At 36.3% G+C, this 15,187-nt stretch overlaps 1 long non-coding RNA gene across 1 annotated transcript; it reads left to right on the forward strand.

The window, feature by feature from the left end:
• The first annotated feature begins 9,063 nt into the window (after positions 1-9,063).
• On the forward strand, positions 9,064-13,724 carry LOC117318144. The gene is made up of 3 exons (XR_004530300.1): positions 9,064-9,127; positions 9,415-9,458; positions 13,600-13,724. It is a non-coding gene; the product is annotated as an uncharacterized LOC117318144 (long non-coding RNA).
• Positions 13,725-15,187: the final 1,463 nt, after the last annotated feature.

Consider the following 15,187-nt stretch of genomic DNA (forward strand, 5'->3'; position numbering starts at 1 on the left):
GAGGAGAAGTTGTTAATATCAATTTAGCCAAATCAACCCCTTTTGGCCCTGCCCCTAAGACCTCAGGGGGTCAGCCTACCATTTGTACAATTTTGAGTCCCCACCCCATAGGGATGCTTTTGACCAAATTTGGTCAAATTCCGATCTGGGGTTATGAAGACGGACGACGGACGCCACGGTATGGCATAAGCTCAACTTGGTCCTTCGGACCAGGTGAGCTAAAAATTAGGGGTTATGAGATATGATGAACAACAATTAATATATGGGGTGTGGGGTATATATGCTGAACATTAATACCATTACCACTGCAGGGGAGTTTGGGGACACCTGTAGTGGTCCCTATTTATTATACAATCATACTAGTTTTATTCTGTTTTTTTCAAACAAATCTGCAATTAATCTATTACATTCACCAATATATCTTCCTTTTATAAAATCTTTTGGCATAATACTTTTAAGAGTGCCTAAATTTTCCTCATTCTTTTTGAAAAAGTAGATTATTAAAGTTTAAGAGTGTTACATGGGCCTCTTGATTCTTCATATACATCTTGGATTTTCCTTCCTTAAAGAACCTTATTAGAAAGAATTTGTTTTGATGATGCTCTTTCATATCCGATAAAAGAAATCACTTAATTTAAGATTTTATTTTTAACCCCCCTAACGAGGTCTAGACCTTAATTGACACATTCTATTATAACATATAGCATGGAACAAGTTTAGCACTGACTGTAATATACATGACACATATTAGCATGCATGAAATAGCACAAACGTTGACAAGGTTATGGTTGTTCAAAAAACATTTTTTTAAATCTGTTTTTGGATCTGTGACACTGATCTTTGAAATAATGATCACCAAAATGTTGGTGTAATATGAACAGCACAATGTTCGGTATCATGTATTATTATGATATTAACATTTTTATTTATGTTATTTTTGATGATGCGGCCTTGAAACGTTTCATGCATCTTCAAAATTATATGTCCTTCGATATGTGACCAAATAAACAATATTAAAGTGATATTTGGCACAGTGACACCATGTTTGTGGCCTACAAAACTTATTGCTTTTCCTTAAATTTTATCTTGACTTTTGTTTAAGATCACTGAGGTCAAATGATAAAAAATGGAAAAAAGTTCCAATTCTTTTAAAAACAGTTTATTTTAATCATATCAATCATTTATATTTTTCCATATTAGAATTTGTGTTCAAGTAAGACATCTGTTATGATTTTTAGAATTAGTTTTTCCTGTCTTTTCTCTCAATCACAAAAATATTTAGTACTTTTATCAACCTTCCATCTTGCTTTTACTTTTGGATAATATGTACCATTAATATTCTTTTCTCTTAGTAATTTTAATTCATTTTCTAATTACTGTATATGTTCTACTTGTCTATATCTGGATTCTAACTGCTTCTCCTAAAATTCCTTCACCCATCTCTTTTTTTCTGTGCCATATATATTATAAGCAATAGTCATTCACCTAACACTGAATTCTTATAATAAATTAGTAAAGAATTGCTGATTCTAAAAATTAATAAGTCCTTATTATCTATTTCTGGATTTTCTGCATATAGATTTATACTTATAAGTAAATAGGTCTCTGGACTATCTGACTTGTAACTTATCTCTTTGTCACATATATTATCTAATGGAGCCAAATCTGAATATACTAAAAAATAAGTTAACATTGCTTGTTTATTATTTGGACCATATGCCAAGTTTATAAATGTACTTCTCGATTTATTCTCGCCTGATATCTACAAGATCAAATGTATCCATAATATCTAAAATGTGATCACGATATATAGCATTGTTCCTATATTTACATAGTTTCTAGTATCCTATTTAACATAATTTAGTGATGTACTGATTTGTAGAGTTTACATAAGGATATCTGAAATGAATTAAACTGATCAATTAAACTGATACATTTATTAAACCCTGGTTATGTTATTAAAGTTTATTGTTGAAATTTTTTACAAAGTGTATTAATTGCTATGATATTGTGACCTGAAATGATGGATATGAGTCCTTTGATACAGAGTCGAGAATTGATCATCAGGTATTAAAAGAAACAGTATTAACTTGTAATGCCTTTATTTCATTGTTCTAAAGATATTAAGTTTAGAAACTAGTAAATACATTTAGTTTATTACTTGATATAAATATTAAAAAATGCAAACAATTAAAATTGAACAATCTATAGCCATTTTTTAATCATCAGTTTTAGATACCACCAACTGTTATACATGTAAGAAAGGAAATGTAGTAAAAGTGTGGCACAATAGTACTATATAAGAACATTATATATATTGTTTATCATGTTCAAAAACTGAGAATAAATATGTACTTTAAAAAGAAGACTGAATATCAAGAATGACATTTACTCCAGAATAACATGATATCTCATATATACTGATATTATTTAAACTTTTCCTAGTGTAAATAAAAGAAATTACTTTTTTTTTTTTATTTTTTTTTTTTTTTTTACAATATTGATCTTTGAGCAAGTTTGGAAAAATTAACTTGCTATGGTTATCACCTGTAACTTCAGAGTAAACAGATAGTGACTCATATTAATCTTAAATGTGTCATCTAGAATTCAGATAAAAAAAATAATTTACATTATTTATCGATATTTGTCATTATTTTAATTTCTGGATATGAAGAATTTCTGATAGTGCCTATAATTATAACCAGAAATATCATAACATTATATGCTTATTCTAAGATAAAAAAAATTCAATAGAACATGGATATTTAAAAAATAACAATTCTATATAGTAATTACGGCCAAATTCTCTTCTTCAAAGTTGAACTTTGTAGAAATGTCACTATATCTCGATATTCATCTGGATCCATGTTGTGTTCACAGTGGTGCGTTTGAAAGTGAATGTATATATAATCCTATGGCTTGGGGATCACCTGTATCCCCTGCCCCACCCTATCCCCACCCTGTTCCCATGGTAAAGGTGTTAATGGATGCATGGCTTCCCTGTCTTAGGGGACCTCTTAGACAATAGCACGTCATTTTAATTGTATATCAATCTATAGGTAAATAGGATTCAACTATTCGTCAGTCCAGTCAACTCCCTGGTCCTTACCTGGGGAGACAGTGTGACATGCAATTACCATGGTACTCCAGAGAGGTACTGTACAATTGATTTAATTTCTTTCAATAAGTGCTGTCATGACAACCTTTTATATTACTTTAAAAGAATAAAGAACACATGGGATGTTGTGGAATTTAATACATATTAAGGTTTCATTTATTTCTCCTGAAACAAAAAGGACTGATGACTATATATAGCCAAAAAACTACATTTTTAAAAGGACATTTTTTTTTGGGTGAGAAACATTAAGTCAAAATTAAAGATTTTTGGTAGGGGGGGGTACTTTTTATGCAGGAGAATAAAAAGTATCCGGGGGGTACATTTTATGCAGAAGAATAAAAAGTATCCGGAGGGTGGGGAATTTGCGAATTGTCTTTTATATGCATTTGAAGGTTTCCTATGTTGATCCTTAGTCATATTTGGAAGTTTAAGCAAAAACAATTTTTTTTCATTTTTTTTGCACCTGGGGTGGGGATTTGGTGGGATGGGGTGAGAAACATTTAAAATGACATCCCCTGGGTCCTCTTAACATATCTTCCCAACATCAGATTGATAAAGTCAAAATTAAAGATTTTTGGTAGGGGGGGGTACTTTTTATGCAGGAGAATAAAAAGTATCCGGGGGGTACATTTTATGCAGAAGAATAAAAAGTATCCGGGGGGTGGGGAAGTTGCGAGATGTTTTTTCTATGCATTTGAAGGTTTCCTATGTTGATCCTTAGTCATATTTGGAAGTTTAAGCAAAAAAATTTTTTTTTCATTTTTTTTTGCCCCTGGGGTGGGGATTTGGTGGGATGGGGTGAGAAACATTGAAAATGACATCCCTTGGGTCCTCTTATCATATCTTCCCAATTTCAGATTGATAAAGTCAAAATTAAAGATTTTTGGTAGGGGGGGGGTACTTTTTATGCAGGAGAATAAAAAGTATCCGGGGGGTACATTTTATGCAGAAGAATAAAAAGTATCCAGGGGGTGGGGAATTTGCGAATTGTCTTTTATATGCATTTGAAGGTTTCCTATGTTGATCCTTAGTCATATTTGGAAGTTTGAGCAAAAACAATTTTTTTTCATTTTTTTTTGCCCCTGGGGTGGGGATTTGGTGGGATGGGGTGAGAAACATTGAAAATGACATCCCCTGGGTCCTCTTATCATATCTTCCCAATTTCAGATTGATAAAGTCTAAATTAAAGATTTTTGGTAGGGGGGTACTTTTTATGCAGGAGAATAAAAAGTATCCGGGGGGTACATTTTATGCAGAAGATTAAAAAGTATCCGGGGGGTTGGGGAATTTGCGAATTGTCTTTTATATGCATTTGAAGGTTTCCTATGTTGATCCTTAGTCATATTTGGAAGTTTAAGCAAAAAATTTTTTTTTTCATTTTTTTGCCCCTGGGGTGGGGATTTGGTGGGATGGGGTGAGAAACATTGAAAATGACATCCCTTGGGTCCTCTTATCATATCTTCCCAATTTCAGATTGATAAAGTCAAAATTAAAGATTTTTGGTTGGGGGGTACTTTTTATGCAGGAGAATAAAAAGTATCCGGGGGGTACATTTTATGCAGAAGAATAAAAAGTATCCGGGGGGTGGGGAAGTTGCGAGATGTTTTTTCTATGCATTTGAAGGTTTCCTTATGTTGATCCTTAGTCATATTTGGAAGTTTAAGCAAAAAAATTTTTTTTTCATTTTTTTTTGCCCCTGGGGTGGGGATTTGGTGGGATGGGGTGAGAAACATTGAAAATGATATCCCTTGTGTCCTCTTATCATATCTTCCCAATTTCAGATTGATAAAGTCTAAATTAAAGATTTTTGGTAGGGGGGTACTTTTTATGCAGGAGAATAAAAAGTATCCGGGGGGTACATTTTATGCAGAAGATTAAAAAGTATCCGGGGGGTTGGGGAATTTGCGAATTGTCTTTTATATGCATTTGAAGGTTTCCTATGTTGATCCTTAGTCATATTTGGAAGTTTAAGCAAAACATTTTTTTTTTTCATTTTTTTGCCCCTGGGGTGGGGATTTGGTGGGATGGGGTGAGAAACATTGAAAATGACATCCCTTGGGTCCTCTTATCATATCTTCCCAATTTCAGATTGATAAAGTCAAAATTAAAGATTTTTGGTAGGGGGGGTACTTTTTATGCAAGGGGGGTACGTTTTGGTAGGGGTATAAAAAGTATCCGGTTACTTTTTATGCAGAATAAAAAGTATCCGGATACTTATTATGCAGGAGGTACATATTATGCATGACACCGGACTATCGCTGTACATACGTGGTCTAGGTCAGAATAATCGGAAAACGACCATACCTCTTTCTAAGTCAATGAAAATTATATTATCAAGCATGATTAAATTGTCTAAGCATACAGTGAGGACGTTAAGTATACCAAACTTTCCCACTGGAAAACAGACTTTGTAATTTGTTTATTTGTGTGGAAAATGAAGCCTGTTTTTCATAACTTGTCCATTAAGCACTCACTTCTATGGTATTCCGTTAGGGCCAAATTTCCAATATCGCTCCTTCGCTCCTTCAACTTAAACGCGAAGGAGCGAAAATACAAAGGCGAAGGAGCGAAAACACGATGGCGAAGAAGCGAAGTTCCATCGCTCCTTCGCCATCGTATTTTCGCTCATTCGCTGCTTCGCCATTGTATTTTTGCTCCTTCGCCATAGTGTTTTCTTCGCTCCTTCGCCATCGTGTTTTCGCTCCTTCGCGTTTAGGTCGAAGGAGCGATCTTGGAAATTTGGCCCTAACAGAACACCATATACTTCAGATTAAAAACCTCGATGTTTATAATATACATGTATCTCAAATAATAGTCTATTAGTCTATAAGTGAGTGGTTTTGCTTCTTGTTATTTCAACCACGGACAATGTACATACTAAGATGTGTCCATGCTTCAAAAACAAAACAAAACCAAAACCAAAAACATGCATAAAACAAAAGATAATATACATAAACGTCGCAAGTTTTAATTGTAAATAGTTTATATATGTAGTGATACGGTTGCCTTCTAGCGCTTTAGTTCTGTCTGATCCGGCTGACTAGTTAAATCAGGGGTCGCGGGTTCGATCCCGATGGAGGTACACTACTTGCTGTTCTGTTACAGTACATTTGGTGCCGTTGACCACTCCAAGTGAAAAAAGCTATAGGAAAATGAGAGGCTTCGTTGGGGATAAAACCTGGGTTAATGTGTGTTCGGGGCAGGTTTTAATTGTAAATAGTGTACATAGTGATACGGCCGCCTTGCTTCTAGTGTCGGTGATGGGGGAATGTCCATTTAGCTCAGTCTGTAGAGCGGTGGACCAGTAAGCAAGGGTTGCGGGTTCGATCCCTCCGCACTTTTACGTTGTAAGTAGCATATGAAATGTGGCAGTAGAATAATGATATCATTATGCAGTGCACATGTCATCACGGATATGATAAATGTGATCATCTGGAATCCGACAATGCAAAGTGAAGACAATGCTCGTCACATCAGGACAAACAATAAGAATTTCAGCCGATATACGTATAGATGTAATACATTGTGTTTACATGTTGTTGGGTTTTTTTTTGTTTTTTTTTTGTTTTTTTTTTTTGTTTTTTGTTTTTTGTTTTTTTTTTTTAATGGGGATGTATAATTTACAGTCTATATGTATTGGATAAGGCCCTAATATTGGCCTAGTTTGTAGCATATTTTGCAGATGCATTGTGTCATTATTTTAAATTAACATCCTCCCTCCCCCCCCCCCCCCCAAAAAAAAAAAAGATTTTTGAAAAAAAATAAAATCGGAAAATGTGGTACATGTTTTTAGACTGTTATTCTCATGTCCCTGTGTTTCCTTCTTAATTAATGGCGAGTCAGGTGATTATAGCTGCGCTGTTCTAAGGCTTTGTCTTAATTCATATTATTTCATGATTATAAGAGCGCAGCTCATCGCAGCTCTCTTTAAAACATCACGTGTATACGTTATATTTCCAATCAATTCTATAACCCCTTCAACTTTGAAATCGTGTCCCGCGGGAAAAGTCGCGCGCCTCCAGTAGAGGCAGCCATGTTTGAAATCTCATTCCCTACACGACGAGATCTGACTAATTTCTCTCTCGTCAAAACAAATAACTGAAAGTTAGTTCAAATTGGTTAATTCTTAAAATATCTACACAACCCATGTCAAAGGCCTGATTCATTTAAGCATTGAACTGCTTTCAGTTGGAAGTTATGGGCTGATGAATGCCAACTGGACAAAGGCAAATTCAACATGAAGCGCGCTATGCTTATATTTACATTTGACAACGACTTTTAAAGACTGTATCCAGGAATTTTGTCTCTACGATGAATGATCAAATTAGTATCGTCAAAGACGGAACAGCGTTTTCAACAGCCATCTTTCGTTATCGCCGACGTTACAATTATGACATCACTATGATAATGACGTCATAATAAAGATTTGGAAGTTATGGACTCGTAACCTTCACCGTCACCTTGCGAATTTGATTGGCTTGAGATATTTCGCTGGTTACCTAAATCGGAACCCTCCCTGTTTCGGTGCTGATCAAATTGGATGCGAGAGTAGAATAAGAGGTTATTTTGCTGCATATGTGCGTTACATAGAACAGTTTTTCAATGTATTATCTTTAGATAACAGCATTGTTAGCACAACTTTCCAGGTTACAACCGAAAACCCTGAAATATTACTGACTTGAACACCCCATTCAGGAGCTTAATGGTACTGTATTGTCGTCAAGTGTGACGTCATAAGAATTCAACGTCAAAGATTTTGCCACTGATTCCCGCGCTTTCTCAGCGCGTATATTTTAAGAGTTTCGTCTTCCAGATTTTTGTGAAATATGTGATAATTTAAGGGAAACAATTCAATATCTTCAGTATTTTCTAAGTGGATATAGACTGTATTAACTGCAGTAGCTGTTCTATTTTATTTATTTTAAAAAAATATCAAAACTTGTATTTTATTAAGAAAACTTCACAATTAAAAAAATCTTACTGTGTCGACCTCTTTAAACCCTGACCTTAAATAACTAGATATCATGATTAACAAGGCATCATGAAAAATATAGCGCAAGTTATCATTGTACAGTGTGTATTGAAACATTTATGGGAATGTGGAGGTTTTTACTCTGTTTGTATTACTCTAACTTTCCAAAATCTATATGATGTTCTATTACAAACTTCCACGTTATAGTTCTCATTGTCTTGGCATACATTGAGGACGTTAAGTATTCCAAAATTCCCAAGGGGAAAACAGACTTAGTCATTTGTTTCTTTGTGTGGAAAATGAAGCCTTTTTTCACAACTTGTCCAATACGCACTCACTTCAGATTAAAAACCTGGATGCACCGAATATAAGGTTATGTCTACCGAATATAAAGACGTACCTACCGAATATAAGGATGTGTTTACCGCATATAAAGACATAACCACCAAATATAAAGTAAAAAGCACCGCATATAATGGTATAACTACATCATATAAAGACATAACCACCGAATATAATCATAGTTGATCACCTAAGACAGCCCTGGCGTTCCATAATACTACATGATATAGACAATGTTATGTCCAATTTAACACAGCTGATTGATGTTGGGTTTTAATACTTTCAAAAATTGGTACCCAATGGTATCAACTTTAAATGAACTGACGTAAAATGTATTACTCTTATTGGTGGAGGTAACTTCCTGTGGTCGGGTAAGTAGCTCTGTGCCTTTGCATGTCCAATCAGTGATTCGAAACCTACATGTAGGTCACTATCGGGAAGACAGGGTCATTACCAACCACCAAAACTACATTTGTATCGATGCATATTTGATCTTGTTGAATCAATATGAAGAGAGGATATTTCCAAGTGGTAAAAGGTGTATTTCCATAATGAAAAGAAATTACAATAACATTTTAGTAATTCTTTAAACAGGTAGAACTGAATTACATGTAAACCGACTGTTTATTCCCTATTTTTTCCCCAATAGTTGATGACGATCCAGGAGTGAGTAGAGCAAAACCCAACATATCAAGGTCAGTTGATGAGATTATAAACTGACATATTAATGATAGTAATTAAAATCTATAAAAACACAGTGTGTTTGTTGTGGAAATTTCTAATGGTGGTTTTTTCTCTGATAATTATATTGTAAAGAAACATTTCCTGGCCAGCAACTAAGGAAGTTTTTGTGAAGGCTTTCAATAACAACACATAATTTTCATAATGAATGCATATGGAAGACAGCATATATGTATTGTTTCATTAACAATAGATTTATTAACAGTATTTTATATTGTGTTTCTTTTTATTGCTATCACAGCCATTCGTCCATGACAGAGCGTGAACAGACCAAGCAAACACAAGGTATATTTTTAGGCATAGCCGTCTAATTTTGTTTTGGCCCCGGATATGACGCGACAGGATGTGATTGGTCAATGTAGCGGTCAATACAAAATGCAGATATGCAGTTAAAAACAAAACAAAGTTGAGATTGAATGCAAGCTTAATAAGTGGATGTATCTTTTCAAATGACACATTAATAAAATCATATTCCTGATTCAAATGCAGTCTTATTATTACCAAAAATGATTCAAACTGACCTAATTTTGTTATCCGTGCTGAAACGCATTAGTTCGTTGATTTATTTCACCAGCAGTATTACATTATATAACCACCAGCATTAAAACTATGACGTTTATCTTTTTTAAAGATATTTCTTGTTTGATAATGTTTTTTAGGTCACCTGAGACAAAGTCTCAAGTGACCTATTCTAATCCCCTTTTGTCTGTCGTCGTGCGTCGTCCGTCGTCGGTCCGTAAACAATTTACATTTTCCACTTCTTCTCCAAAACCCCTAAACCAAATTCAATGAAATTTAGCAGGTAGCTTCTATGGCGAAAGGTCAACCAAAATCCTAAATTATATGGTCCCCACCCCCCAGGGGCCTGAGGGGCAGGGCTAAAAAGGGTCAAATTGACTAAAACTTCAAAAATCTTCTTCTCTACTCTCAGATATGGTGGAATCAATCACTCTTCATAGATGGAAGGGTCTTAAGGTGCTTTACCAAAATTGTAAATTTCATGACCCAGGGGTCTCACATTTGCCCCTGGGGAGGGGGTAAACTTTACTATAGTTTATATTGGGAAATCACATTTTTGACTTTTATTAGCTCACCTGGTCTGAAGGACCAAGGTGAGCTTATGCCATACCGTTGACTTCTTCTTCATAACCGCTGTTCAGAATTTAACCAAATTTGGTCAGAAGAATCTCTATGGGTAGGGGACTCAAAATTGTACAAATGATGGGGCTACCCCCCAGGGGCCTGAGGGGCGGGGCCAAAAGGGGTCAATTTAGCTATATTGATATAAACGAATTCTTCTCTGAAACCGAGCAATGGATATCACTCAAATTCGTCTGGAAGCATCACTATTGGATGAGGATTAAAAATGGTACAAATGATTGGGCTGACCCCCCAGGGGCCTGAGGGGTGGGGCCAAATGTGGTCAATTGGACTATATTGATATAACGACCTCTTTCCTGAAACCGAGCAATGGATATCGCTCATTTTTGCCTGGTAGCATTATTATTGGGTGGGGACTCAAAATTGTACAAATGATTGGGCTGACCCCCAGGGGCCTGAGGGGTTGGGCCAAATGTGGTCGATTTAGCTATATTGTTATAAACGACTTCTTCTCTGAAATCTAGCAATGGATATCTCTCATATTTCAATGATAGCATCACTATGGGGATAGTATTCCAAATTGTGCAAATGGTGGAGACCTACAATCCCCTGGGACCAGAGGGGTGGGGCCAAAAGGGGTTAATTTGTCTATTGATATAAAAGACTTCTGAAATCAAGCAGTTGATATTGATCATTTTTGCCAGGTAGCATCGCTATGAAATGGGGATTCAAAATTGTACAAATAGTTTGGCTAACCCCTGGGGGCCTGAGGTATTTCCCCACCCCTAAAGACTTATATTAGTTAATTTGTTATATTTTTGAAACCATTGATATCCCCACCCCATAATCATATACGGTAAACCTATTAATTCGAACACGCGGATAGTTCGAACACACATTTTTTTCTAGAAAAACAGTAATTTTTTAGCTAGTAATAGTTCGAACACTGGCTGTTTATAACTGACACCATTTCGGATAGTTCGAACTTGTCAAATGAAGAACGTAAAGTAACATTTTTTCCGGCAAACTCCATTGAAAGCTCGCGACGACCCGGCCCCGATGACCGGCCCCGAAAAAATGCCAAGATTTAAATTTGATCAACAAGCACGTTTAGGTTATAAGATTGTATGCGTGATCATTAGAATGCGTCTGTGATTTAATATATGCCACATATTTTAACTTTAATTCAGTTTTTGTTACATTGCCAAACACACCACGCACGAGACAGCTGATTGCCAAATTTAGGCCCCGACAATGTATAAATAACATGCGTATTTGTATTCGCGCTGTGTATGGCAAACTAAGAAATCGTCGTTGTATTTTCACATATAGTGTTAACTTAACATTATGATTATTTAATTGTGACTGGACAATCTCTTAAGTATTGTCAATCAAGGTATTACCTGAAAACCAGCGACCTCACGCTAGGTAAGCAGGCCACGCGAGGTGTCGCTTGCGGTAAAGTTGAAAGGATCGGCCGCCCAATCGTGCCGAGTGACGTGAAGAGCATTCATATCCAGTCAAAACAATCCACAGGTATCCCAATTAGTGATCGATAATTTTGCAGGTATCAACTATGTTTTGTAGATAATACGACTGGGCATATTTAAAAGCAGACATGTTGATGTTCTGACCTAATTTTACCAACACATATCACCTATTTTTACAGCAGTGGTTTCGTAAACGCAACAGGTAATGAAGACTGCTTTGGATGTATTTAAGAGACCATTTATTACAATAATAAAGTGATAGTTTCTCATTCAGATAGAAAATATAATCATGCAAAGATTATACTGTACAAATGTTTAACTTTTGTGTCACAAATGAAACGTGTACTGTACTGTTTTGGGGCCTACTGTAGCCGATCCGCGAGCGGCTTCGCGCAAAAACCATCATAATTATTGCGAAATGAAAAACGTTTAACGATCAATTAATATTGAATTAAATGAAAAACTATCATTTTACTGACTTATAAATGTGCCATTGTTCAGGCCGCCGTTATTACGTAACAGATTTATGGTGGATGTGTTTGTGTCTAATGATTTTACTCTGCCGAGATTTTCGCCGATATTGTCTCGAATAGTTCGAACTCACGCATATTTTTTGAAGCATAATTTCGAATAATTCGAACAGGTTCGTCAATATTTATTTAATTTTGTTCGAACTAACCGGAGGTTTACCGTATAGCATTCTTGGCATCAAGAGATAAACAAAATAATGTTGGAAAAATAGCTGGGGTCTTTCCCCGCCTCTAAACCATTGAGATACCCACCCTTTAACCATAAATAGCATTCTTGGGCATGAAGAGATTAACACAATCATGTTTTAAACATAGGCTCAGGGTCTTTCCCCACCCCTAGGGACTGGGATTCTTTGTTATAACTTTTGAAACCATTGAGATCCCCACCCTTTAACCATAAATAGCATTCTTGGGCATGAAGAGATAAACACAATCATGTTGTAAAAATAGGCCCTAGGGTCTTTCCCCAACCCTAGGGACTTGGATTCTTTGTTATATCTTTTGAAACCATTGAGATCCCCCCCCATAACCATATATAGCATTGTAAGACATCATCAAATAAAGCTGTTAACAACATTATTTTGAAGTTTGATCAAACCAACCAGGTGAGCGATACAGGCCCTCTGGGCCTCTTGTCTCAAACTTCATATGTAGGTCCCCCTTGTCTCAAACTTCCTATGTAGGTTCCCCTTGTCTCAAACTTCCTATGTAGGTTCACCTTGTCTCAAACTTCCTCTGTAGTTTCCCCTTGTCTCAAACTTCCTCTGTAGGTTCCCCTTGTCTCAAACTTCGTATGTAGGTCCCCCTTGTCTCAAACTTCATATGTAGGTCCCCCTTGTCTCAAACTTCATATGTAGGTCCCCCTTGTCTCAAACTTCATATGTAGGTCCCCCTTGTCTCAAACTTCATATGTAGGTTCCCCTTGTCTCAAACTTCATATGTAGGTCCCCCTTGTCTCAAACTTCATATTTAGTTTTCTCTTGATCCCTTGTTGTGCCCATTTGATTGTGAGTCTTACGTACTTAGAAAACAAAATGACTGACAGAAGTTAAGCTTTGATATTGTTGATTCGCAGAAAATTCATCTCGAATGTTTCTCTCAGATTTAATATGTCTCCTTGTTATCAGATCAATCACCCGTAAGGAGAGAAAAGAGCATGCATACAACAAATAAAGATCCCTCTTGGATCTTTTGTTGGTAAAAAAAACATTCTAAGAAAGTTTTTTAAACCTATTAAAAGTTTATTTTGCATGAACCATTAATGAGAGTTTTAATTACATTGATTATGTTCATGCTATTTTTCAGGTTTGTAAGAAAATGGCTGCATCCTCATCAGACAATAGGGAAAAGGCCACAGAGATCCATAATGTACTGGCTGATCATTTGGATCAACATCTTAAGCCACAAGATTTCAAACGACTGAAAGAGCTTTTTAGGGATTGTCCTTTTACTCGTAGAGACTTAAATGACATTCAGAATGTTAATGACCTATTTGAACGTCTTACCAACTATACGAAAATTGATTTGGGAAGCTACGAAACAATTATATCAAAGTTGGAGGTTATTAATCGTCAACAGGCTACACATGTGGAGGAACAACAAAGACGAATTCAGGAAATCCTGAATGAAGGTAAGAATAGTGTACATATATATAGTTATACCTTTGTATCATACAGATCTTATTAGCTCACCTGGTCCCAAGGTGAGCTTATGCCATACTGTGGCGGCCGTCGTCCGTCCGTCCGTCAACAATTGACTTATTTGACTTTTTCTTCACAACCTCTGATCAGAATTTGAACAAATTTGGTCAGAAGTATCCCTTTGGTAGGGGACTCAAAGTTGTACAAATGATGAGGCTGACCCCCCAGGGGCCTCTGGGGCGGGGCCAAAAGGGGTCAATTTTGCGGTATTGATATAAACGACTTCTTCTCTGAAATCAATGAATGGCTATCGCTCATATTTGCCTGGTAGCATCACTATGGGGTGGGGATTCAAAATTGTACAAATGATGGGGCTGACCCCCCCCAGGGGCCTGATGGGCGGGGCCAAATGTGGTCAATCGGGCTATAATCATGTAATTGACTTCTTCTCTGGAACCAAGAAATGGATATCTCTGATATTGTACTGGTAGCATCACCTTGGGGTAGGAATTTGAAATTGTACAAATGACGGGCCAACCCCCCTGGGGGCTAAGGGGCGGGGCCAAAAGGGGTCAGTATTGCAGAATTGATATAAAAGACTTCTGCTCTGAAACTAAGCAATGGATTTTACTCACATTTAAATGGGGTAGCTTAGGGGTGGGGCCAAAAAAAGGTCAACTTGGCTAAATTGATTTAAACAACTTATTCTCTGAAACTTAGCAACGGTTTGACTGGTAGCATCCTATTAGGGTATGGATTCAAAATTGCGTAAAGGAAGGAGCTGACCCCCCAGGGGGCAGGGGGCAGGGTCAAAGGGGTCAATTGGTCTAAACAAGTTCTTCTCTGAAACTAAGCAATGGATATCACTCACATTTGTGTGGTAGCATCCCTATGGAGTCGTGCCAAAAGTCAATTTCATTTCATGGATTAATGCACTTTTTGGCATTTTTAGTATCAAAATAAAACCAATGTACATGTACTCATATAAAATGCTTATGATATATATTGACATAGCAATACCGGTACCTGAGTGACAAATATTTAAGCATCATTCTTGTTTCATATCTCATGCAACCAGGTGAGCGTTACAGGCCCTCTGGGCCTCTTTGTTTGTTTTATTTCTATTGGAATTCATTCTAATTTGGTAAACATTGTCAGCATGGGATGACAGTTTGATGGAATGCACATGTTGGCCCTGACTGTCTCCCAGGGGCTGATTGGCGCATTATTTGTTGGATTTGTATTGGAACTCA

The sequence above is a fragment of the Pecten maximus genome, chromosome 19, assembly GCF_902652985.1.
Source record: "Pecten maximus chromosome 19, xPecMax1.1, whole genome shotgun sequence".
Taxonomy (NCBI): domain Eukaryota; kingdom Metazoa; phylum Mollusca; class Bivalvia; order Pectinida; family Pectinidae; genus Pecten; species Pecten maximus.